The sequence below is a fragment of the Lepisosteus platostomus genome, unplaced genomic scaffold (genome assembly GCF_059453375.1).
Source record: "Lepisosteus platostomus isolate fLepPlt1 unplaced genomic scaffold, fLepPlt1.hap1 Scaffold_77_H1, whole genome shotgun sequence".
Lineage (NCBI taxonomy): Eukaryota > Metazoa > Chordata > Actinopteri > Semionotiformes > Lepisosteidae > Lepisosteus > Lepisosteus platostomus.
Window position 1 is genome coordinate 274,366 of NW_028291689.1, and position 25,663 is coordinate 300,028.

At 43.3% G+C, this 25,663-nt stretch overlaps 1 long non-coding RNA gene and 7 other non-coding genes across 8 annotated transcripts; 5 read left to right on the top strand and 3 right to left on the bottom strand.

The window, feature by feature from the left end:
• The first annotated feature begins 7,276 nt into the window (after positions 1–7,276).
• trnas-gga (transfer RNA serine (anticodon GGA)) lies at positions 7,277–7,358 on the top strand. The gene has a single exon. It is a non-coding gene; the product is annotated as a tRNA-Ser (tRNA).
• Positions 7,359–14,466: 7,108 nt separating this feature from the next.
• LOC148631496 (U4 spliceosomal RNA) lies at positions 14,467–14,608 on the bottom strand. The gene has a single exon (XR_015934764.1). It is a non-coding gene; the product is annotated as a U4 spliceosomal RNA (small nuclear RNA).
• Positions 14,609–15,912: 1,304 nt separating this feature from the next.
• Positions 15,913–16,031, top strand: LOC148631497 (5S ribosomal RNA). Its single transcript, XR_015934727.1, has one exon. It is a non-coding gene; the product is annotated as a 5S ribosomal RNA (ribosomal RNA).
• Positions 16,032–17,329: 1,298 nt separating this feature from the next.
• LOC148631498 (U1 spliceosomal RNA) lies at positions 17,330–17,493 on the top strand. Its single transcript, XR_015934740.1, has one exon. It is a non-coding gene; the product is annotated as a U1 spliceosomal RNA (small nuclear RNA).
• A 636-nt stretch (positions 17,494–18,129) lies between these two features.
• On the bottom strand, positions 18,130–18,248 carry LOC148631499 (5S ribosomal RNA). The gene has a single exon (XR_015934737.1). It is a non-coding gene; the product is annotated as a 5S ribosomal RNA (ribosomal RNA).
• Positions 18,249–19,541: 1,293 nt separating this feature from the next.
• On the top strand, positions 19,542–19,683 carry LOC148631500 (U4 spliceosomal RNA). Its single transcript, XR_015934765.1, has one exon. It is a non-coding gene; the product is annotated as a U4 spliceosomal RNA (small nuclear RNA).
• A 1,315-nt stretch (positions 19,684–20,998) lies between these two features.
• LOC148631501 (uncharacterized) lies at positions 20,999–22,353 on the top strand. The gene is made up of 5 exons (XR_015934714.1): positions 20,999–21,184; positions 21,306–21,364; positions 21,534–21,766; positions 21,870–21,986; positions 22,086–22,353. It is a non-coding gene; the product is annotated as an uncharacterized LOC148631501 (long non-coding RNA).
• Positions 22,354–25,069: 2,716 nt separating this feature from the next.
• trnag-gcc (transfer RNA glycine (anticodon GCC)) lies at positions 25,070–25,140 on the bottom strand. The gene has a single exon. It is a non-coding gene; the product is annotated as a tRNA-Gly (tRNA).
• Positions 25,141–25,663: the final 523 nt, after the last annotated feature.

Consider the following 25,663-nt stretch of genomic DNA (forward strand, 5'->3'; position numbering starts at 1 on the left):
AATTTAGAGGACTATTATACATATATGGTAGGAGTTCCGGATAACTTTAGAGGACTATTCTACGTATATGGTTGGAGGTCTATTATACGGATAACTTTAGAGGTCTATTATACGTATATGGGTAGAGGTCTATTATACGGATAACTTTAGAGGTCTATTATATGTATATGGTTAGAGGTCTATTATACGGATAACTTTAGAGGTCTATTATACGTATATGGGTAGAGGTCTATTATACATCAAAGTTAGGTTTTACAGGTGTAGAAACTAGTAAATCAACCCAATGATTTGGTTTAGAAATTTATTCTGAAAATACACATTCACACCTGAAAAATATGTATTTCAAATTATACATTGTATACAATCAATCAACAATCAACATATGGGCAATAATCATAAAAAACACAACTAGTCTTAAACTTCAGCTACAAATTCTGGTAATATGGCAATATACAGTATAGTAACGGCAAACACAAACTAATTACATTAACACACTAACTCAAAACCACATTTTGATTCAAATATACATTTTAAAATGTACAACTTCTATATTTCCAAGAAAAAAAATATTACAATGGAAGTTAAGACGATTTTTGTCCACTATTTGCAAACCCTGTGTAATTGTCCTAACAGTTAGAACCAAAAACCTAGTATTTTCAGTGTCCAGATCTCCTGGCCCCCTGCCTTGCATATGCATTCTTCAAGTAACACATTGCGTGCTCCTTTATTTCTTTTTCTGCTGATTTAGGGCGGGACTTCAGCACCGCAGCTAGGAGAAAATTATATAATATTACTTCCCAAATTAATGATGATTAATATCTTCTTTAGTATAATCTAAAAAATGAACGGTTTACTAAGCTCAAAGCTGAAATAAATGTATAAAATTTGGCTTGCATCATAGAAGTTGAGCAATAAAGTCTGTCCTAATTAAAGAGTACCCAAAGTTTGAAAGTACAACATAGAATAAGAATAGAGAAACGGCAAAACGATTTAGTGTCATCTTCCCCATTCACACCATTCCCCATTTCGAATGAATTCTGTATGCGTTAAAAGACAGCTATACACAGAAAACATGCAGGACACTGCTCACGATGTTTGCCGAGCCGAAACACAGTGCGTTTTTCCAAGCCATTTGACAACGCCCGCCCACTGAAAACTGCAGCAGATCGTGTAAAGACGTTCAACTTTGTAACTACTGCACGCACAGGAAGCAGAATAAATTCCTCTTTTCAAACTGTCAAAGGTTTGCTTTGCGAACGCTGCAGGACATCGCACAACCTCTTTTGAACGGGGACAAACGATTTCTTATGGGGCGCAGTAAGTACAGACGTTTAAAAAGCTCCACTATTTTTATGTGCCATTTTTTGCTTATTCACTTACTATTTTAATCAAAATAATATTAAGAAAGATCTGTATGTATTCAGATAGTATTATTATTGTTCATACTTACTCGTCAAAAGAGGATTGCTGAGATATTTGCGGATATACTTCTACGTTTGAAAAACGTGTCCAAAATGGTGACCAACGAATACTAGCAATGCATTGTGGTATATAACCGGAAAATATGCTGGGTTCGATATTTTCTCAACGTATGCGTTTATTAATGTTGTCGATATTATGGTTGAAATTTAACATTGATAATACATCGCGGCTATGTGCCCCCTGCTATGAGCTGATGTGCAATTTTAACGCATGCAGTTAGTAAGGATCGGTCACTGTTGTATGGTATTATATACAGTATAATGACATTATGGAATAGGATGGGGACAGGCCTGGCATCACGGGGGGAGGGAGGAATGTCGCCCCTTCAGTTTTGGGCAAAAAGATGTACCTAACTTACCTAGGAGTATACGGCACTCTGCACAGTGTACGAAGTAATTTTCGCAGTAATTAATTTATTATATTTACTATATTTATTATACACGTGTAAATTAATTACTGCGAAAATAATTTACTTCGTACACTGTGCAGAGTGCCGTATACTCCTAGTTGCGGCACACACGATACATACAGTAAAAAGCCTCAGGCACTGTGTTAGATGTGTTTTCGACGTTATATATGCGTTTATTAATGTCGTCGATTTTACGGTTGCAATTCGACTTTGATTATACGTCGAGGCGACGTATATATACGTATAGCCGTATTTTCGCCGTGAATATACGTATATTCGACGAATCAGTGCCCACTGGGTAAACTCTTCAGCAAACTCTGAACCAGCTCTAAGGAAACTAATCCGATTAGACGTTACTTTGACTCATCTTTTTACGCTAGGGTTAGGGTTAGCATTCCCACGCTACTTAGACACTTTGTTTACGCTCAGTGCTTGATTTTGGGAACTTCAGGACGAGTGGGAATTTTCTCCTATCTGTCAATTCTGTTTTGTTTTGGAGACTCTTGGCTGCCTATGTTGTACAGTGCAGCGTGAAGGAAACATTTTCCAAAACTGTCAGCTCAAAAGTTGTAAGAAAACCTCTCCAGCTGCTTTAACTCTCTTCATTTTTGTCATTTAATGTGACACTCGATGTATAACTGGAGCCTCACATATGCAAATGGTGAGGCTCCAGTTCGACACCCAGTTCAATACCACTTTACAGTAAATGACAAAAGCATGGCAGACTGTGCCGGACCGGCAGATTACTTCCGCTTATTTTTACCACATTAAACAATGGAAATCCAACCACTTGCATTTGTGACACTTGATTTTGGCTGCACCTAAGACACTCTTAAATCTTCAAACACATTTCTCTTCTCCCGCAACACTCTTGTCTGTCGGCGCTATGTGGCAGCGTTGCATGACAACCCATCTCACCACGGAAAGGAACCTAACAGCTTTGGTAAGAGAGGAGAAAAGGACCTGGCCCGTACGCGGCTCAAACCCGCAACCTTGGCGTTACTAGCACCACCATCTAACCAACTGAGCTAACCGACCTCACAACAGTGGTCCTCTCTGTGCTGCAAAAAATCAAGCTCAGGGAATTTCTTTTGTCCTTTGAATAGAAAGCCGTGTAATTCAGTGTACGGGCTTTCTCGTGCAGTTTCATAGTTCTTGTAACCCAAATCCTACACTGGCCTGAAGTGCCCCCCCATTTCACAGCATTTTTCAGCTGATTTAAAATGTACCTAAAGGAGAAGCATTATTGAAGACCATCAATTACCAAGAGCTTTTGTCAAAGGTTTTGGTGGTCATTTTTAATGACCACAGAGCACTATGACCTCGGTTTTACATCTCATCCAAAAGACAGCGCCCTTTTTCCAACACAGCTTCTCCGTCACTATATTGGGACATTGGGACCCGTACAGACCTCAGAGTGAGCGCCCATTAACACCACTTCCAGCTGGAAGCTTTGTTTTTCCCTGTAGCTCACCCTCATCCTGGTACTGACATGGCTCACACCTGCTTAGCTTCAGTGGGTTTTCAGTTGCGAGTTGCAAAAGTTGGGATACAAGTGTAGCGGCAATGCTTGTTAATAAGACAGAATTAAGCGTTGGTATGCTGTCCTAAATGAAGCCCCATCTCACCCCCCATCTCTGTGGTGCAGCCACAGAGAAAGTATTCATGCAGACTGATTTAAGTTGTTTTCTTTTGATAGGGAACAGCTCCCAGACAGGGATGCACTTAGCTAAGCCTGGCTATCATGATCAATGGTCATCCATTGGCGCCTATCTGTCTAGGGAGTGCTGAATGGACATCTGGACTGCATTCTTAAGTGTCAAGAGTAAGTGACTTATATCTCACCTTGACCAACCAATCAGGGACTGGCAGGGCGTGGTAATACCACGTGGGTCTCCAATGCCCGCCAAACTCTCAACCAATCAGCACACATCTGTGTCTTGGTCAAAAAGGGAGCGCAAGCTCAGATCGGGGCTCTCCTTGGCCATTTTCGCGCATCCTCAGAGACAATCACGTGACAACTGCTGTTGTCTGCATAGGGACTTGGACTTTGTTCTAAGCGCGAGGCCAAGCATCCCGTACGTACTCAGAATTCTACTAACGTGAATGCTCCGTTTGATCAACGGCAGCCTACAGTTGGACCCTCGTCGACAACCTGAATAGCTTATTCAGAAGCAGCGCTGGACCGGGAACGAACCAGTTTCTTCCCAGGCAAAAGAGTGACTTGTGAGGACTCGCGGTCACACTCTGTGCATAGAGACTTTCTACTAGCCAGCCGGACTGCTGGTAGATCCCCTCGGAGCAACGACTGCCCTGCGCGCCGCAGTCAGATTCCTCCGCCCGTCCTACTCCGAGCTGCACCTTGACTGGTTGGCTGGTAGCCAGAGGACGCCGACACAACGCCCATTGGACAACCGCTGGAACAGAGGCTGCAACAGAGCTTGTCAGCTGGTTTGGTGTTCGTGCCGGGAAATTCCAAATCCATACACAGTGGATAAGTTAACCCCATGTTCTACATTGCGTCTCGAGAATTCAATTGTACCTCAACACAAGTTGTTATCAATTTAATTCATGAGTAATGTATTTACTTCCGAGTTTAGAGTAACAATGGGTAATAACACTGATTAGCGATTTGGTAACCGAACGATATATATTGACATATATTCTCTGTTGTGTATCTCTTTGTGTTTGCACCTCTTCGAGATTATATATCTTGTATATTGATAACCCTCACAGTAAGGTCTGCCGCTCGTATCCAGGCAGACTAGTATATGTTTGGTGCACAATTTATATTAATAAATGTATCTCGTGTATTGAACCCGTGTGTGTGCGTTGTTAGTTGTTCTGGCGATTGATTTTCTAAAAGCCCCAACGAACAACCTCGTGATTACTGCTACAATTAATAAGTGTCTCAGTAAACCCATCAAACCACTACATTTAATGGCGTCCCTGGGTGGGCGAGTTTAGAATGAAATGAGACTCAATCGCACAGAATAACTGATGTTGCTGTGAGTTCAAGTTCAGCACAGCACCGTGGCTTTTATACGCGAATACCGGGTGTGCTGATAACTGCGTAAAGAAATCCCCCTGTTTTCTAGCGTTTAGTGTAACGTGTGCTGATTGGAAATCCATCTGCTCGGGTGTTTAGATTCCATACTGTATTTTGGTAAAAGGAAAAAAAGTAATACTCTTAAAGTTTCTCTGACGTAATGACAATGGCTGCTAAAATGTCTGAAGTGGAGTCGCTTATAAGTACTATTTCTAGCGACGACAATCCTGGTTACTGGAGCGGTATCGAAAAGTTGAACTTTGATGATATTGAGAAGCTGCAAGTAGATTTAGTAGCTAAGGTAGCGAACCAGCTTAACACAGGAGGGTCTGTGAACGCAGTTCAGGTCCTATCTAGTTTCGCCTTAAATCTAGCTAAACAGCTGGAACTGTCTTTGTCCGAGCTGACAAAGTTTCAAACGCTTCAGGGAAAGCTAGAAAGATATAAGGCGGAGCGAGTTGAGTTGTTGGATATAATCAGAGAAAAGAGAGTGAAAAGTGAGGAAAGTGAAGACAGACTCAGGGAAGTTTTAGGTAAATTAGATGACCTGTCTGCTAGAGAAACTGCGGCTGAGGTAGCTAGGAGAGACCTAGAAGCGAGCTTGAAAGAAAAAGAAAAAGAAATCACGGCCGTCTCCCTGCCCACGGAGAAACTGTAAAAATTAACCTCCACTCCCTGAGGCAGTTAGCCAAAGATGTAGAAAGGTTTGACCCGACAGTGTCAGGGAATAATGTGGAGACCTACATTGATGAGCTGAGATATACTTTGCAGTTTATGCCCGAAGCGTCCGAACAGGAAAAGGCTATGTTAGTAAGGAAAACTACCAGCCGAGCGGTCCACGAGTGGATGTCTAGACAAGGACCTGAGGTCTGTAATAGCTTTGAGGAGCTGTGTCAGGCAATGATCGGAGAATTTTCGGCTTTTATAGATCCCATATCTGCCGTGGCCACAGCGCACCATATTAAGCACGAAAAAGCTGAAGCCCCTCGCGACTATTACCCCTATTATATAATATTTTACTATTATATAACTTGTAAAATATTACCCCCGGTCCATTCTCTTCCAAAAGTGAGAAACACCTGTTTTCTACATTTTGTCTGTTTTAAAACCATATCTCTTTAAACCAAACCAAGAGTTTGTCTTTTGCACTGATATTCTGATTCATTTCAATTTCAAAGAAAAAAAAAACATTATCTTCCAAAGCATCATAAAATTGTCTATTCTTCCAGACTCTACTTCTCTCTTGTAGTAGTACAGCAGACCTTTCCAGGTGAGCAGATCACAGAGTCCGAAATATGCTTCCTCCATCAAGCAAAGTACCTGAACATGACTCGGTCTTCATAAAAGCGCCCCTGTAATAAAGAAATTAAATCCAAAATCAAGAGGGCAGTTGCCTACTGAAGTTCAAGAAGTCATCAATTTTAACCTAGCAACACATTAAAGGCTGCATCTATACAAGTATGATTCTAGAAATGCTCACCAGATTACGTTTTAAGAAGGAACTGCGCCTCAGGTTTCGCCGAGATCTTAACTCGGATGGCAGGATTCAGAGTCCGGAGTGTGGACTGATGGAGCACGGAGGGTCCATATACTGTGGATCCCTCAGTGATCTTCCGCGTATTCAAACCGCCAGCGTGTAACTCCCCTGTCCCCGTGACCTCATTGCTCTGCTCTCACCTCTGTGCAGCCGAGCCCGACTCATGATAAAGTGGAAAAAAATATGCCCCCAACGTGAGATTTAATTTAGATTTCACAGATGCGCAAGGAAGAATGTTGGGGGTGCACACTTCAAGGTGCCTTACAGCTGTAGGGAGTGATTCGAGACGATTCGTGGCGTGCGCTCGTTCCCATATACCGTACGCCCCGGGCTGCAGTGCTAGGATGACATACAATACCGCTTGGGCACGTAACGGCCTTACATGCAAGTGTGGGACGTGAGGGTTTTCGTTTGTTCGTTTTGTTTTGCTCTGCTTTGCTTTGTTTTGCTTTCCATCGCGTTGGTAAGAGCGTAAATAAAAAGGCGATTCCTGCGTCTACCACTAATGTAAGAGCTATTTCAAGTGCGACGTGGTGCGGCTTTTCAAATGCTTGTGGGCATTTCTCTGTTGTTGATTCTTTTTTTGTGTGTAACAAAGTGGCATTTTCATGTCCGGACGGGGAGACTTTATCATTCCGACATGAAGCCACCCTTAAGTCCTCTGAGGCGTGTCTGTCTGCAAGGCTTGTATTTTGGAAATGTTTTTTTTAAACGGAGAATGACTTTGAAATAGGCTTCCGCCGGCGCCTCGCGATCCAGGTAAGATTGTAGCAAGAACGCAGCGGCAGTGGGGCTTGCTGTAGTCGTGGCCGAGTGATTAAAGCGATGGATTGGAAATCCATTGGGGTCTCCCCGCGCAAGTTCGAATCCTGCCGACTAGGTTGTCCGCCTCCAGTCCTTGTGTTCCGGCGCAAGGAAAGAAGCGTGCCTCTTTGCTGTTCCTGGTGGTTTTAAAACGCCAAATCGCTTGTACCCGCTGCCTTGGAAATAAATTCTTCAGCATCCGCGAATGCCTTTTTGCAGCTAAATGACGGTGTAAGTGTGTTTAGCCAGCGGGACTGGCTAGAGACGTAACTAAAGAGACTTGACGAAAATCAACTTAAGGAGATTGGAAAATATAAGAGCGTCTGAAAGTATAAGTACAGTACAGGTGGACGTAAAAGTAGTTAGATAAACAGTGTTTGTATTTTTATACAATTAGTTGCAATAGAGGAAACAATTTGGGTTTATTCGAATGTCTCAGACATGCTGAAACGCTGTAGGTTTAGAATCGAGACTGGGGAGAATAACGTCTTGTGAGAAGATCTGTTTACCTAACGATTAGATCCTGTAAATCCCTTGTACCCTCCCTAAGTCTGTCCCAGTCCAGTGGATAAAAATGTACTGTTAATGGAGTGTTGGTTTCTCTGTTATGGGATACTGGAGCACTACTGTCATGCTTGTTTCACTCCTCTGTTCAACAGTGTGCTATAGAGTAATGTATATGGGGAGACGGCAGGAGGCCACAGGAGTATTGGGGCAGCAAGTTTTACTTGCCGAGTACCAGATTTTAATGGGTGGTTTTATCCCAGATCTATTGGGTTGGAATATTATGCATTACAAAGAATGACTATCCAGAACAGGGTATCACGTGGCTTCAACTGACTGTGATCACTCAGTATGTTGATAGTATTCTGAGTGCTTCCCCTGACGAGGAAACCCACAAGTCTGAGTTGCTTCAGCTTTAGAGTGTCTAATAGAAGCAGTTATGATAAGGCCCTTTTGTGTCTAGCATTGTGAAATTTTAACAGGGCTTGGGTGCAATGTTTTTACAGGGTGAGCACAACTCTTAACAGATCTGCTTAAGGGGGGAGTGCAGTACAAGGACAAGATTGCCTTGGTTCCCGCAACAAAAGCCGCCTATAATAATTTGAAACAAGCTCTCTTACAGGTGCTGAGACTGGGGTTTCCTCAGATGGATCAACCATTCCTTTGTATGTAAGTGTGGACAAAGGGTTACTGTATATGTATATAATGTATGTATTTGTTGCATGTAGGCCACAATTCTGGATGGCTATGGAGAAATAGGATTCTCTCACAACGGCAGGGACTCCAGTTAAGAATACTAGGCTTGTCTCTGAACTGATTTGTAGTTTTACAGCTGCCGACAGAAGCAGCTTGAGTAAGGTGTAAATAACACAATAAATAAAGAATTCCAGTAACTCAAGGTAACAACCATGCAGATGCAGATGCCAGATGAGCTGCACTGGGAGAGCGGGAGTCTGAGACCCCTGTGAAACCTCTATTGGGGAAAGGGGAGAATTCAGGTTGAGGCCTTTAATAGATGTTTAATAGTGGTTAGAACAAATGTGTAAAGAATGTGGGGTTGTATGATGATGTGATGTGGGCTGGCACATACCCAAGTGTATGACAAAGATGATCCCAGGGTATGGACTGCCCTGCCCCTTGGATACTGATCTAGGGGCAGACTACACTGGGAAGGTGTGCCAGGCTGTAATTGCCTCACTAGGGGTAAGTTGGAAGTCACATTGCCCCAATCACCCACAGTCTGAAAGACCAACTAAGGAAATATCAACTGAAGGGACACCGTGGGTAGATAACTCTCTATTAAAGTGTTGTAGGTTTGTTAACTGAAGCGGTGCACAGGGCTTGTGAACAGGTGCCGGACGCTTGGGGACCTCCAGCAGAGGGGAGACACGACCGGATACCTGGCGAGTGGGTGTAGGTGAAGAAGAGATACCCTGCCAGATGTTGCAATCCTGCTGGGAGGGACCATATCAACTGCCACCAATTACTGATTGTGCCATCTGAGTGACAGGATGAGATCGCTGGATCCGCGCATCGCACTTTCACTGACCCACGGCACCAGAGACTGAGTGAACAGAAAGAAGGATGTTGTTACCGTTTCTGTGTCTGATGCTTCCTAAGACCAACAGTGTGCTTGTTAGGCCTGAGGAGCATTACTGGGGATATGGTATCAATACATTCCGGGTGTTGGGATATCTATCAGGGTAATACATTTCTAATTGGACTATAAATAATGTCATATTGTCTGCTTTAAAACTGATGTTTTCAACTCTATTGTAGAGATTCTAGAATCAACTAATAGAGAATTGAAATAAAAAAGGGCATAAGAAGACATTACCAAGAACGACCACAAGATGGAGATATTGTCTAGACATTACCAACAACGACCACAAGATGGAGATATTGTCCAAAGAGGCAAGAAGGGCAAAGCCGCGAAAAGGTAAAAGCATTTTTTGAAAGAGATTGCTGTCAGAATGCACATCCGTATCCCAAACAGAATCTCTAGTAGAATATGATCATTTGTGAAACAGGCAAATGAGTGTCTGCTACAATATGATTGCTACATATCTGCATTTGTTGGTTTTTAAGGAGTAAGAGTGCAGGGGGTTTAAACCTGCGATCCAGTGTGTTGAAGTATTTCACAACACTACCCCTAGCACATCTGGAAATAAATCCTCATAAGTGCAAACACATCCTAAATACAGTGTTCCTGCACCTTTGACCTCATCCAGAATGTATCGTTTTTTGAAAGGGATTGCTGTCAGAATGCACAACTGAATCCCAAACAGAATCTCTAGTCAAATATGATCATTTGTGAAACAGGCAAATGAGTCTCTCAGGTGCCCATTGCTCATTTTCAGACACATTTATGCAATACTTTCACCATGCGTTGAGCAATAGGGATTAAAGATACCAGAGGTAAGGTTTAAAAGTGATTCTGAGGTGCAACACATCAGCGATACAGCTAGGCATCTGAAATGCGGGGTTTGAGAGCCCTTCAGGGAACACCTTACCCTAAAGGTACCAGAAGTCCACTAGTATAAGCATTAAGTCACTGTCACCCCTGTTACAATGTGATTGCTACATATCTTCATTTCTTTGGTTTTTAAGTAGTAAGAGTGCAGGGGGTCTAAATCTGCGATCCAGTGTGTTGAAGTATTTCACAACACTACCTGTAGCCCGTCTGGAAATAAATCCTCATTCTGATTATTGACCTGGGCATGTACCAATAAATCACTGAGCATATATATATCACTGTGTTGAAGCTAGAGACCTGTATGTAATAATATGATGCTAAAATGTTATTTTCACATATATTAATGTAATAAATGATTGCTTATGCTTTATAAACAAATCTAATTAAAATAAAAGCTAAAGTTTTGTATTTATCTTGTACCATAGAACATGATTTTCTTTGTATTTCAAGCCCACAAAGTGTCCAAATGACGCACTACATGATATAAAGAAGATTATCACATGCATATCAGTATTATCTTTCTTATGAAAATGCATTCCTTTCATTATCTTTTACTTTTTAAAATGAACTCAAGTTGTGTATAATGTAATAATTTAAGTAGAATAGATTCTAATAATAAAATGATCCAGTGTGTTGCTCTACTACACTACTTCACTGCTCTATGCCGTCTGGAAATAAATCCTCAGACTGCTTACTGCCCTGGGCATGTACCAATGAATTACAGGAGCACATCTATTTATCACTGCGTTGAAGCAGGAGACACATAGTCTCTGCAAACACATCCTAAATACAGTGTTCCAGCACCTTTGACCTCATCCAGAACGTATCATTTCTTGAAAGGGATTGCTGTCCGAATGCACATCTGAATCCCAAACAGAATCTCTAGTAAAATACGATCATTTGTGAAACAGGCAAATTACTGTCTCAGGGGCCCATTCCTCATTCTCAAGACACATGTATGCAGTATGTACACCATGCATTGAGCAATAGGGATTAAAGACACCACAGGTAAGGTTAGATGTCATGTTCTATGATCATTTCTTTCAGCATTAGGGACTAAATATACCAAACGTATGATGCTAAAATCCTGAAAAAAGGATGTGCTCCATCTCGGCAGTAGATTGGATTCCAAAACTGATTTGGGTCAATATACATTACCTTTGAAGATAAGGTACAGTCTACTGTAGGGAACCATCAACTTAGAAAGCATTGGCCTTCCCTGGGGGTCAGGTAGGTGCAAAAGATAAACCTTTATCCTATCTTTATCTTAAGATAAGTGGCCAAGCAGTATTTTTCCAAGTTTCACCAAGCTCATCATGTTGCCATAGTAGAAAAAGTTCTATAAAATGTTAAATAACTTTAAAAAAAGCATCTTGGTCTTTCAGTACTGTACAAGGTGAATTAAACTGTCCCTGGTAATAAAAAGTAATTAGAAGCATCCCAGAAACTTTATCTCTAGAAACATTAGCTGTTTTATATCATGTAATTTAGTGTGATGTTGTCAGAATTCAAGGACATTATCACACACAGAAATTGGTTCAGTTAAATCTAAAAAACGCAGCTAAACATGGGTTTAAATGTAAAATAGAAGTCTTACCTCTTGTCAAAAGATTTAATTCAAGAAGCGATGTAATAAATGATTGCTTATGCTTTATAAACAAATCTAATTAAAATAAAAGCTTAAGTTTTGTATTTATCTTGTACCATAGAACATGATTTTCTTTGTATTTCAAGCCCACAAAGTGTCCAAATGACGCACTACATGATATAAGGAAGATTATCACATGCATATCGGTATTATCTTTCTTTTAAAAATGCATTCCTTTCATTACCTTTTACTTTTTAAAATGAACTCAAATTGTGTATAATGTAATAATTTAAGTAGAATAGATTCAGGTAGGAAATATAGAGTCATGATGTTTATGGCTGACATCATTTCACATGGGTGAATTTTAAGCTAAGAAATAAAAACATTTACAATGAAGATACCATTGCTTAATTTTTAATGCGTTTAAAAAATAAATACCTCCTGAGAATAATTTGCCACTCCCAGATCCTTGGTAAGGTACTGTTTGAATCCAATCAGGAGAGGAGCATCCAGGGAGTGCTTTCTATAGAGTCCAGCTTGGGCCACTCTCTTCCGGCCTGCTGATACTTTTTAACTACTCAGGGCCTGTAAGGATATAAAACACCGGTTTAAACATTTTATACCTATAAGACAAATTAGAATTTTAGTAAAAAATAGATACATCTGAAAAATAAAAAGTCTTACTGCTGATAGAGTTCTTCAGAGCTCACATCTTCCCCTTCCTTATCCGCTTCTGTTTCAGTTTCTAGAGCAGCCTCTGGCATCTCTTCCTCCTGGACTGCGGCCTCTTGCTCAGGGCCGCTGGAATGCAGGTATATTCTTTTCAACATGCTTTTACATAATATGTTGTAACAATGATTTCAAAAAGAAACTACAGAAGCCTTACAGATTAAAAATATCTCACCTTGCCAATGTGTCTTCAGGCTTCCCATGTACAAAAAGGCCCAAGGACTCTAGCAGTCTTACAACCACTATCCTGTTTGCCTCACCAGACACGATCTCTATTCTGTGGTAATCCACGATAACCCCATTCTTCAGGTGATTCATCATGTCCTCCCTCGCCTGTTGAGAGGCCATCCTGATCTCTTCTGCCGTGGCGTGCTTCATACACGCCCTCTTCAAGTGAACAGGAAGCTGATCAAGAGTATTCAGGCACATCTTGCACACCAGGGGAATCCTCGCGGGTTTCCTTTGAAAATAAATAATACCATCTGTGTATAGAAACAAGCTAAGACTGATTTCTTAAATTATCCTTAATTTTCTCTCTCATAGTTTGAGCATAATGATTTTATTGCATTTATATAAGAATTGCTCATTGCTCCAAAATAAATAATGGTTTCATAAAAAAGTGAGCACTTACTTGGTCTCAGTCACAGACTTTCCAATAGAAGCCATTGTGGAGTTCAGCAACTGCAGGTCCTAGAAGTGGGGAAGGAATTTTAAAAGAGAAATTGAATTACAATACAGAAGGAATGGCTGAGGGATCACTGAAATATATATATACAAATTCCAAAGACTGAGTCCATATAGAAACAACTACCTTTCATTTTCAGTATAAGAAAAAAAAACATTATCTTCCAAAGCATCATAAAATTGTCCCTTCTTCCCCGTGACCTCATTGCTCTGCTCTCTCCTCTGTGCAGCTGAGCCCGACTCACGGTAAAATGGAAAAAAATATGCCCTCGACGTGAAATTTACTCTGGAGCGAGCCAGTGTTGCGCATAGCTGCCTTCAAAGCAGTTGACCCAGGTTCGATTCCCGGCCAATGCAGTTGCAAATGTTTTCAAATGCTGTCATGAGCCTTGGATTGTGACTAGCAAAGCGAAGCCTTTTGAAAGAGCTAAAGCACTGCAAAACGGAATTGAAGGAGAATCTTACAGGGGATTCTGAGCAGTGTCTGCATACATGCAGTCAGATAAAGGTGCTGAAAGCTTGAGCTACTCTCAATGTCATGCTGCCCTTCCCCGGAGTAAATCTGTTACATTGAAAGAATGCTTCTGGCAGGTTCAAAAAGGGACCCTTGTTAATTGGAGAAATCAATGATTTCGAATGAATTCTGTACGCGTTAAAAGACAGCTATACACAGAAAACATGCAGGACACTGCTCATGATGTTTCCCGAGCCGAAACAGAGTGCGTTTTTCCAAGCCATTTGACAAAGCCCACCCACTGAAAACTGCAGCAGATCGTGTAAAGACGTTCAACTTTGTAACTACTGCACGCACAGGAAGCAGAATAAATTCCTCTTTTCAAACTGTCAAAGGTTTGCTTTGCGAACGCTGCAGGACATCGCACAATCTCTTTTGAACAGGGACAAACGATTTCTTATGGGGCGCAGTAAGTACAGACGTTTAAAATGCTCCACTCATGCCGACGATGCAGCATGAAGAAGCGCAACCTAACGTTTGACAGACAAAAGCCAGGCGCCGCTACGAGCAATATGAAATCATACTGACAGCACACGGCGTTTCGCGCTGACACAAAAGTAATCTCGACAGACGCTGTTCTCTGCATAAAGCTGAAAGAGCTAAAGAGCGTTTCTGTTGACACGTAACAAGCTCGTTTCTTTCTACCATGATATCACCATGACCAAATCTGTCTTTAAACACCTTGCTCAGTCTCTGACGAGACTGTCAAAAATTGCTTTCGCCGATTGTATTGCAAACCGGCGGAAGCGGGGTATTGGGAAAAGTTTTCAACTAGCAATAATCGCGCCTCGGCTAAACCTCACAGGCTACGATACTGCCACTGCGCAAAGCTGACGGTTGCCAAGCAACCGCGGGGATTCTATGGAAATCGTTATCGATCGTCTCATGGCATGTCGTTGCTATAACGCTTCATATTTGTCGTCTTCTTCTTCTTCTAGCTTGAGGTTTTGAAGAATTTCATGACAGACAAGGGCTCCGTTGGGAACAAAGGGCGTTGTGAGAAAACCGTTGCTTATTTTCAGCAGCAGAAATACAACCCTTTAAATAAAAGATGACAGAACAATGACGAAGGTCATGCCGGGAGGAACTCATGCACTATAGAGGAAAGGGGGCGGGCACGTACAGTTCACATTCAAGCCACAAGTACTCTTCTTGGATGTTGCACAAACAAATCCTAACGTCTTGAAAGCATTGCAGCATGTTTGTGTCCCACTTCCCGTGGCTGCGGGACGACTGACAAGAACGGACAAACAATCTGTGGCGTTTAGCGTGACATAGTCTTGCAGGCATCGTGCTGTCTCACTGCAATACTATACCGCTGGAGGAAACAGTCCATCTGGCCATGAAACTCATTTGAACGTCTAGCTACAGCAACTAACAATATCATGATTTATTCAGGATGTGTGGAATCAGCACGTCCCGGAGACAGCTTCCGAAATCGTGAGCATTCTCTGGTGGTAGGGGCGTTCAAGATGGCGCTCAGGTGGGAGGTAAAGTTTAGTTGTTGGGGAGTTTTTTTGAGTTTTTCATGACCTGAATGTTAATTTTTGCTTTTTTTGACTACAGAAAAATAAGGACTTAACACTAGTTGTTTAAACTTCAGTTATAATTGAAAGAAAAAAAAAACGATTTTTTTAGGGTTAACCCTTTTATGTTTAAAAAGTCCGATATGAGTAACACTGGGAAAAGAAAAGAGAGTGCTGGGTCTTCGAAGGAGAACTCTAAGATACCTCAATCGTATATGTATAGCACTACAAAAAAATCGATGGCAACTAAAGGGAAAAGTGAAGCAGCTGCAGGGGCAGCAAGAGGGCGGAGGCGCCGCGCGCCCGGCCGACGTGTTGGACCGGTGCGCTTTACGTGCTGAAATAAACACGCGACAGCCCCGAAATGTTTCCAGAGTGCTGTGCACTGAAGACTTGCCTGGTGCTCCTCCGTGCAGATTGTTTGTCCTCCTCCAGTGCGGGACGAGCCAACACAAGGGAGCGCATTCGCCAACATCCAGGCACGCAATGCGATTTGGAAAGCAGCTCCTTTCCAAAGAGTTGCACACGAACGATCCTTCAGTCCCGCTCGGGGGGCACGGAACCCCCGCCACACACAGCTTCAAGTAGCGAGTCAGGCGCCGGGGCTTTCGCTTACGGCCACACCACCCTGAACACGCCCGATCTCGTCTGATCTCGGAAGCTAAGCAGCGTCGGGCCTGGTTAGTACTTGGATGGGAGACCGCCTGGGAATACCAGGTGCTGTAAGCTTTTGCTCTCCCGGCCAGCAGGGGTCGCCGTTGGTGCCGTAGGCTTTGGGAGGAAAACCTGCAGGATGGAAAGGTGATCTATAGCCTCATCTCTAGAGATGTTTTGTTGCTGTGGCATGTGTGTGACCCATATTCAAAAAAAAAAAACCCGTCTGTAAAACGAATATCGAAGCTGCCTCTAAATCTGCAAATGAGTCGATAAACCACTCGTTTTTCGTATAACTAGACATTTATTCATTTGTTACCGATTTCATTCATTGAGCCCTGGGGTTTCCTAATGGCCAAGGAGGGTCGGGACCTCGGTTTGACGCCTCCCCCGAAGGACGGCGCCTGTTTGTGCAGCAGAGTGTCGCCATCAGGAGGCTGGGGCGTAAGAGAGCCACACAGCCCGCAGGGTGAGCGCTCCCTACTGGTCCCAGTCACACCTCTTGCAGGAGCAGCAGCAACCGGAGCTTTTCCGGGGTGGAATCTCCCATCCGGGTGCCGGCCAGGCTCACACCTGCTGGGCTGCCCCGGGGGTGAGCCCAGTCGAGAGTCGCAGGGCCAGATCTAGTCACCGGGGAGAAACGATACAAGTGAAGGATTGCTCGGCTCTCGGCACTTGAAAAGACCGACAAATGTCTCGTTCCCGCCGGAGCTGAATGTACCCGCATGTGTGGTGTCGTCTTCTTCCCCCGCCCCTCTGTGTTTGCTGTATTGTCTCTGAAGCCGGCCCCCCCGAGACGAGACGGGCTGTTCCTGTGCCCCAATTAACACTTTACAGGTGCCATTCCCCGGCATTGTGGCCATTGGAGCCCCGACGCAGCTAATGCGGAGCACTTGTTGGACTGGCATCGAAAGGACGTGTGCGCACGGAGCGAGCCTTCCCTGCGGCAGAGCGCGGGAACTTTCTCCCCCCCTCCCGCTGCAGGAGTTGTGTGCACTGCAGCGGTGCCGAGAGAAAAGCACAGAAGGCAGCAGGCTCTGGAGAGCAGGTAAGAGACGGAGCCTTGTGGGCAGGCAAGCAGGCCCGTTTTTTGGAAATTGCTGAAAAGGTTTGTTCGGTGTGTGGCAGGCGCACGTCGCAATGAGGCCGAATTGCATCCCGGGACATGCTGCGAATGCGCAACGGCGACTGCAGATGTGTAGGAAACGGCGCGCTCGTTTTCTCGTTTTGCCCACACTTTTGAGTGTTAGTGTGGCGTGTGGGTGTGAAAGAGTGGGCCCAGCAGGAGGCGGTGGCGTGCAGGGCGAGGAGGTGGCCTAGGCTGCGCGATTTGTGCTGTGGGTGCGGGCCGCTTGCAGGGGCCTGTTTAACTCATACTTACCTGGCAGGGGAGATACCTTGATCAAGAAGGAGGTTCACCCAGGGCGAGGCTCGGCCATTGCACTCCGGCTGTGCTGACCCCTGCGAATTCCCCAAATGTGGGAATCTCGACTGCATAATTTCTGGTAGTGGGGGACTGCGTTCGCGCTCTCCCCTGATGTGCTTGGTCCAAAATCAGATACGGGAGGGTTAGGACACCACGAGCTGCGTGGCTGCGGAAGGATCCCGGTTCGACAGGAGTGGACGCCGCTGCTGGTTCTCGCTGGCTTTTAGTTAGGGGTCCGGAGAAGCATCTCAAGCTAGTTCCACTACTCCTTCCGGACGTTCATTCCCTTTTCAAAGTCAGTCGTTTTGCTGTAGTCTGCGTTCTTTAGGCTGATTATCGAGGTTAGCCTTTATTTGGTCATGGGGGGCCTCGGTACTGTATGCTGAGTCTAAAGACAGTTTCACCCGTTTTCTGATTGCTCGGTTCTGTACCAGTGCAGACATGTCAAACAGTGAATGGCTGTACCTCTATTGTATTCGTGCTCAATGAATGAAATCGGTAACAAATGAATATATGTCTAGTTATACGAAAAACGAGTGGTTTATCGACTCATCTTCATTTGCAGATTTAGAGGCAGCTTCGATATTCGTTTTACAGACGGGTTTTTTTTTTCGAATATGGGTCACACACATGCCACAGCAACAAAACATCTCTAGAGATGAGGCTATAGATCACCTTTCCATTCTGCAGGTTTTCCTCCCAAAGCCTACGGCACCAACGGCGACCCCTGCTGGCCGGGAGAGCAAGAGCTTACAGCACCTGGTATTCCCAGGCAGTCTTCCATCCAAGTACTAACCAGGCCCGACGCTGCTTAGCTTCCGAGATCAGACGAGATCAGGCGTGTTCAGGGTGGTGTGGCCGTAAGCGAAAGTCCCGGCGCCTGACTCGCTACTTGAAGCTGTGTGTGGCGGGGGTTCCGTGCCCCCCGAGCGGGACTGAAGGATCGTTCGTGTGCAACTCTTTGGAAAGGAGCTGCTTTCCAAATCGCATTGCGTGCCTGGATGTTGGCGAATGCGCTCCCTTGTGTTGGCTCGTCCCGCACTGGAGGAGGACAAACAATCTGCACGGAGGAGCACCAGGCAAGTCTTCAGTGCACAGCACTCTGGAAACATTTCGGGGCTGTCGCGTGTTTATTTCAGCACGTAAAGCACACCGGTCCAACACGTCGGCCGGGCGCGCGGCACCTCCGCCCTCTTGCTGCCCCTGCAGCTGCTTCACTTTTCCCTTTAGTTGCCATCGATTTTTTTGTAGTGCTATACATATACGATTGAGGTATCTTAGAGTTCTCCTTCGAAGACCCAGCACTCTCTTTTCTTTTCCCAGTGTTACTCATATCGGACTTTTTAAACCTAAAAAAAAATCGTTTTTTTTTTCTTTCAATTATAACTGAAGTTTAAACAACTAGTGTTAAGTCCTTATTTTTCTGTAGTCAAAAAAAGCAAAAATTAACATTCAGGTCATGAAAAACTCAAAAAAACTCCCCAACCACTAAACTTTACCTCCCACCTGAGCGGCATCTTGAACGCCCCTACCACCAGAGAATGCTCACGATTTCGGAAGCTGTCTCCGGGACGTGCTGATTCCACACATCCTGAATAAATCATGATATTGTTAGTTGCTGTAGCTAGACGTTCAAATGAGTTTCATGGCCAGATGGACTGTTTCCTCCAGTGGTATAATATTGCAGTGAGACAGCACGATGCCTGCAAGACTATGTCACGCTAAACGCCACAGATTGTGTTTGTCCGTTCGTGTCAGTCGTCCCGCAGCCACGGGAAGTGGGACACAAACATGCTGCAATGCTTTCAAGACGTTAGGATTTGTTTGTGCAACATCCAAGAAGAGTACTTGTGGCTTGAATGTGAACTGTACGTGCCCGCCCCCTTTCCTCTGTAGTGCATGAGTTCCTCCCGGCATGCCCTTCCTCATTGTTCTGTCATCTTGTATTTAAAGGGTTGTATTTCTGCTGCTGAAAATAAGCAACGGTTTTCTCACAACGCCCTTTGTTCCCAACGGAGCCCTTGTCTGTCATGAAATTCTTCAAAACCTCAAGCTAGAAGAAGAAGAAGACGACAAATATGAAGCGTTATAGCAACGACATGCCATGAGACGATCGATAACGATTTCCATAGGATCCCCGCGGTTGCCTGGCAACCGTCAGCTTTGCGCAGTGGCAGTATCGTAGCCTGTGAGGTTTAGCCGAGGCGCGATTATTGCTAGTTGAAAACTTTTCCCAATACCCCGCTTCCGCCGGTTTGCAATACAATCGGCGAAAGCAATTTTTGACAGTCTCGTCAGAGACTGAGCAAGGTGTTTAAAGACAGATTTTGTCATGGTAACATCATGGTAGAAAGAAACAAGCTTGTTACGTCTCAACAGAAACGCTCTTTAGCTCTTTCAGCGTTATGCAGAGAACAGCGTCTGTCGAGATCACTTTTGAGTCAGCGCGAAACGCCGTGTGCTGTCAGTTTGATTTCATATTGCTCGTAGCGGCGCCCGGCTTTTGTCTGTCGAACGTTAGGTTGCGCTTCTTCATGCTGCATCGTCGGCATGAGTGGAGCTTTTTAAACGTCTGTACTTACTGCGCCCCATAATAAATCGTTTGTCCCCATTCAAAAGAGATTGTGCGATGTCCTGCAGCGTTCGCAAAGCAAACCTTTGACAGTTTGAAAAGAGGAATTTATTCTGCTTCCTGTGCGTGCAGTAGTTACAAAGTTGAACGTCTTTACACGATCTGCTGCAGTTTTCAGTGGGTGGGCTTTGTCAAATGGCTTGGAAAAACGCACTGTGTTTCGGCTCGGGAAACATCATGAGCAGTGTCCTGCATGTTTTCTGTGTATAGCTGTCTTTTAACGCATACAGAATTCATTCGAAATCATTGATTTCTCCAATTAACAAGGGTCCCTTTTTGAACCTGCCAGAAGCATTTTTTCAATGTAACAGATTTACTCCGGGGAAGGGCAGCATGACATTGAGAGTAGCTCAAGCTTTCAGCACCTTTATCTGACTGCATGTATGCAGACACTGCTCAGAATCCCCTGTAAGATTCTCCTTCAATTCCGTTTTGCAGTGCTTTAGCTCTTTCAAAAGGCTTCGCTTTGCTAGTCACAATCCAAGGCTCATGACAGCATTTGAAAACATTCGCAACTGCGTTGGCCGGGAATCGAACCTGGGTTAACTGCTTTGAAGGCAGCTATGCGCAACACTGGCTCGCTCCAGAATAAATCTCACGTCGAGGGCATATTTTTTTCCATTTTACCGTGAGTCGGGCTCAGCTGCACAGAGGAGAGAGCAGAGCAATGAGGTCACGGGGACAGGGGAGTCACACGCTGGCGGTTTGAATACGCGGAAGATCACTGAGGGATCCACAGTATATGGACCCTCCGTGCGCCATCAGTCCGCACTCCGGACTCTGAATCCTGCCATCCGAGTTAAGATCTCGGCGGAACCTGAGGCGCAGTTCCTTCTTAAAACGTCATCTGGTGAGCATTTCTAGAATCGTACTTGTATAGATTCAGCCTTTAATGTGTTGCTAGGTTAAAATTGATGACTTCTTGTATTTCAGTAGGCAACTGCCCTCTTGATTTCGGATTTAATTTCTTTATTACAGGGGCGCTTTTATGAAGACAGAGTCATGTTCAGGTACTTTGCTTGATGGAGGAAGCTCATTTCGGACTCTGTGATCTGCTCACCTGGAAAGGTCTGCTATACTACTACAAGAGAGAAGTAGAGTCTGGAAGAAGGGACAATTTTATGATGCTTTGGAAGATAATGTTTTTTTTTCTTATACTGAAAATGAAAGGTAGTTGTTTCTATATGGACTCAGTCTTTGGAATTTGTATATATATATTTCAGTGATCCCTCAGCCATTCCTTCTGTATTGTAATTCAATTTCTCTTTTAAAATTCCTTCCCCACTTCTAGGACCTGCAGTTGCTGAACTCCACAATGGCTTCTATTGGAAAGTCTGTGACTGAGACCAAGTAAGTGTTCACTTTTTTATGAAACCATTATTTATTTAGGAGCAATGAGCAATTCTTTTATAAATGCAATAAAATCATTATGCTCAAACTATGAGAGAGAAAATTAAGGATAATTTAAGAAATCAGTCTTAGCTTGTTTCTATACACAGATGGTATTATTTATTTTCAGAGGAAACCCGCTCACTTGAAGAGGTCGTGTATGAAGCACGCCACGGCAGAAGAGATCAGGATGGCCTCTCAACAGGCGAGGGAGGACATGATGAATCACCTGAAAAACGGGGTCATCGTGGATTACCACAGAATAGAGATCGTGTCTGGTGAGGCAAACAGGATAGTGGTTGTAAGACTGCTAGAGTCCTTGGGCCTTTTTGTACATGGGGAGCCTGAAGACACATTGGCAAGGTGAGATATTTTTAATCTGTAAGGCTTCTGTAGTTTCTTTTTGAAATCATTGTTACAACATATTATGTAAAAGCATGTTGAAAAGAATATACCTGCATTCCAGCGGCCCTGAGCAAGAGGCCGCTGTCCAGGAGGAAGAGATGCCAGAGGCTGCTCTAGAAACTGAAACAGAAGCGGATAAGGAAAGGGAAGATGTGAGCTCTGAAGAACTCTATCAGCAGTAAGACTTTTTATTTTTCAGATGTATCTATTTTTTACTAAAATTCTAATTTGTCTTATAGGTATAAAATGTTTAAACCGGTGTTTTATATCCTTACAGGCCCTGAGTAGTTAAAAAGTATCAGCAGGCCGGAAGAGAGTGGCCCAAGCTGTACTCTATAGAAAGCACTCCCTGGATGCTCCTCTCCTGATTGGATTCAAACAGTACCTTACCAAGGATCTGGGAGTGGCAAATTATTCTCAGGAGGTATTTATTTTTTAAAGGCATTTAAAATTAAGTAATGGTATCTTCATTGTAAATGTTTTTATTTCTTAGCTTAAAATTCACCCATGTGAAATGATGTCAGCCATAAACATCATGACTCTATATTTCCTACCTGAATCTATTCTACTTAAATTATTACATTATACACAATTTGAGTTCATTTTAAAAAGTAAAAGGTAATGAAAGGAATGCATTTTCATAAGAAAGATAATACCGATATGCATGTGATAATCTTCCTTATATCATGTAGTGCATCATTTGGACACTTTGTGGGCTTCAAATACAAAGAAAATCATGTTCTATGGTACAAGATAAATACAAAACTTAAGCTTTTATTTTAATTAGATTTCTTTATAAAGCATAAGCAATCATTTATTACATCGCTTCTTGAATTAAATCTTTTGACAAGAGGTAAGACTTCTGTTACATTTAAACCCATGTTTAGCTGTGTTTTTTAGATTTAACTGAACCAATTTCTGTGTGTGATAATGTCCTTGAATTCTGACAACATCACACTAAATTACATGATATAAAACAGCTAATGTTTCTAGAGATAAAGTTTCTGAGATGCTTCTAATTACTTTTTATTACCAGGGACAGTTTAATTCACCTTGTACAGTACTGTAAGACCAAGATGCTTTTTTTAAAAGTTATTTAACATTTTATAGAACTTTGTCTACTATGGCAACATGATGTGCTTGGTGAAACTTGGAAAAATACTGCTTGGCCACTTATCTTAAGGTAAAGATAGGATAAAAGTTTATCTTTTGCACCTACCTGACCCCCAGGGAAGGCCAATGCTTTCTAAGTTGATGGTTCCCTACAGTAGACTGTACTTTAATTTCAAAGGTAATGTATATTGACCCAAATCAGTTTTGGAATCCAATCTACTGACGAGATGGAGCACATCCTTTTTTCAGGATTTTAGCATCATACGTTTGGTATATTTAGTCCCTAATGCTGAAAGAAATGATCATAGAACATTTGGACACTTTGTGGGCTTGAAATACAAAGCAAATCATGTTCTATGGTACAAGATAAATACAAAACTTAAGCTTTTATTTTAATTAGATTTGTTTATAAAGCATAAGCAATCATTTATTACATTAATATATGTGAAAATAACATTTTAGCATCATACGTTTAGTATATTTAGTCCCTAATGCTGAAAGAAATGATCATAGAACATGACATCTAACCTTACCTGCGGTGTTTTTAATCCCTATTGCTCAATGCACAGTGAAAGCATTCCATACATGTGTCTGACAATGAGGAATGGGCCCCTGAGACAGTCATTTGCCTGTTTCACAAATGATCGTATTTTACTAGAGGTTCTGTTTGGGATTCAGATGTGCATTCGGACAGCAATCCCTTTCAAGAAATGATACGTTCTGGATGAGGTCAAAGGTGCTGGAACACTGTATCTAGGATGTGTTTGCAGAGACTGTGTGTCTCCTGCTTCAACGCAGTGATAAACAGATGTGCTCCTTTAATTTATTGGTACATGCCCAGGGCAGTAAGCAGTCTGAGGATTTATTTCCAGATGGCATAGAGCAGTGAAGCAGTGAAGTAGTGCAAAACACTGGATCATTATATTATTAGAATCTATTCTACTTAAATTATTACATTATACTCAATTTGAGTTCATTTTAAAAAGTAAAAGGTAATGAAAGGAATGCATTTTCATAAGAAAGATAATACCGATATGCATGTGATAATCTTCCTTATATCATGTAGTGCGTCATTTGGACACTTTGTGGGCTTGAAATACAAAGAAAATCATGTTCTATGGTACAAGATAAATACAAAACTTAAGCTTTTATTTTAATTAGATTTGTTTATAAAGCATAAGCAATCATTTATTACATTAATATATGTGAAAATAACATTTTAGCATCATATGTTTAGTATATTTAGTCCCTAATGCCGAAAGAAATGATCATTTGTTTAACATGCACGGGTCTGTCTCAAAGGATGCAGTACTCCTGAAGGGCCTCAAACCCTACATTTCGGATGCCTAGCTGTATCCCTAACATGTGGCACCTCAGAATGACTTCTAACCTTACCTGTGGTGTATTCAGTCCCTATTGCTCAATGCACGGTGTACATACTGCATACATGTGTCTTGAGAATGAGGAATGGGCCCCTGAGACAGTCATTTGCCTGTTTCATAAACAAGGACCTGGACCTAGACCTGGCCCGTACAGGGCTCAAACCCGCGACCTTGGCGTTATTAGCACCACCCTCTAACCAACTGAGCTAACCGGCCTCATGACAGTGCTCCTCTCTGTGCTGCAAAAAATCAAACTCAGGGAATTTCTTTTGTCCTCCTTTGAATAGAAAGCCGTGTAATCAGTGTACGGGCTTTCTCGTGCAGTTTCATGGTTCTTGTAACCCAAATCCTACACTGGCCTGAAGTGCCCCCCCATTTCACAGCATTTTTCAGCTGATTTAAAATGTACCTAAAGGAGAAGCATTATTGAAGACCATCAATTACCAAGAGCTTTTGTCAAAGGTTTTGGTGGTCATTTTGAATGACCACAGAGCGCTGTGACCTCGGTTTTATCCAAAAAGACAGCGCCCTTTTACAACACAGCATCTCCGTCACTATACTGGGGCATTGGGACCCGCACAGACCTCAGGGTGAGCGCCCCCCCGCCGGCACCATTAACACCGCTTCCAGCTGGAAGCTTTGTTTTTCCCTGTAGCTCACCCTCATCCGGATTCTGACCTGGCTCACACCTGCTTAGCTTCAGTGGGTTTTCAGTTGCGAGTTGCAAGGGGATGCAAGTGATGGAGCTGCTCGCTGCAAAAGCCACTGCATTGGCCGGGAATCGAACCCGAGCCTCCCGCGTGGCAGGCGAGAATTCTACCACTGAACCACCAATGCTCAGTGCCTGTCCCTTCAAAAAAGACGCTTTTTTGGTGCTCTGTGCAAAACGCGTCGACATATGCTTCCAGCTGCAAAATGCCATTTGCGGACGCTGAAGAACTTATTTCCAAGGCAGCGGGTACAAGCGATTGGGCGTTTTAAAACCACCAGGAACAGCAAAGAGGCGCGCTTCTTTGCTTGTGCCGAAACACACCGACTGAAGCCGGACAACGTAGTCGGCAAGATTGGAACCTGTGCGGGGAGACCCCAATGGATTTCTAGTCCATCGCCTTAACCACTCAGCCACGACTACAGCAAGCCCCACCGCCGCTGCGTTCTTGCTACAATCTTACCTGGATCGCGAGGCGCCAGCGGAAGCCTATTTCAAAGTCGTTTTCCGTTTCAAAAAAACATTTCCAAAATACAAGCCTTGCAGACAGACACGCCTCAGAGGACTTAAGGGTGGCTTCATGTCGGAATGATAAAGTCTCCCCGTCCGGACATGAAAATGCCACTTTGTTACACACAAAAAAAGAATCAA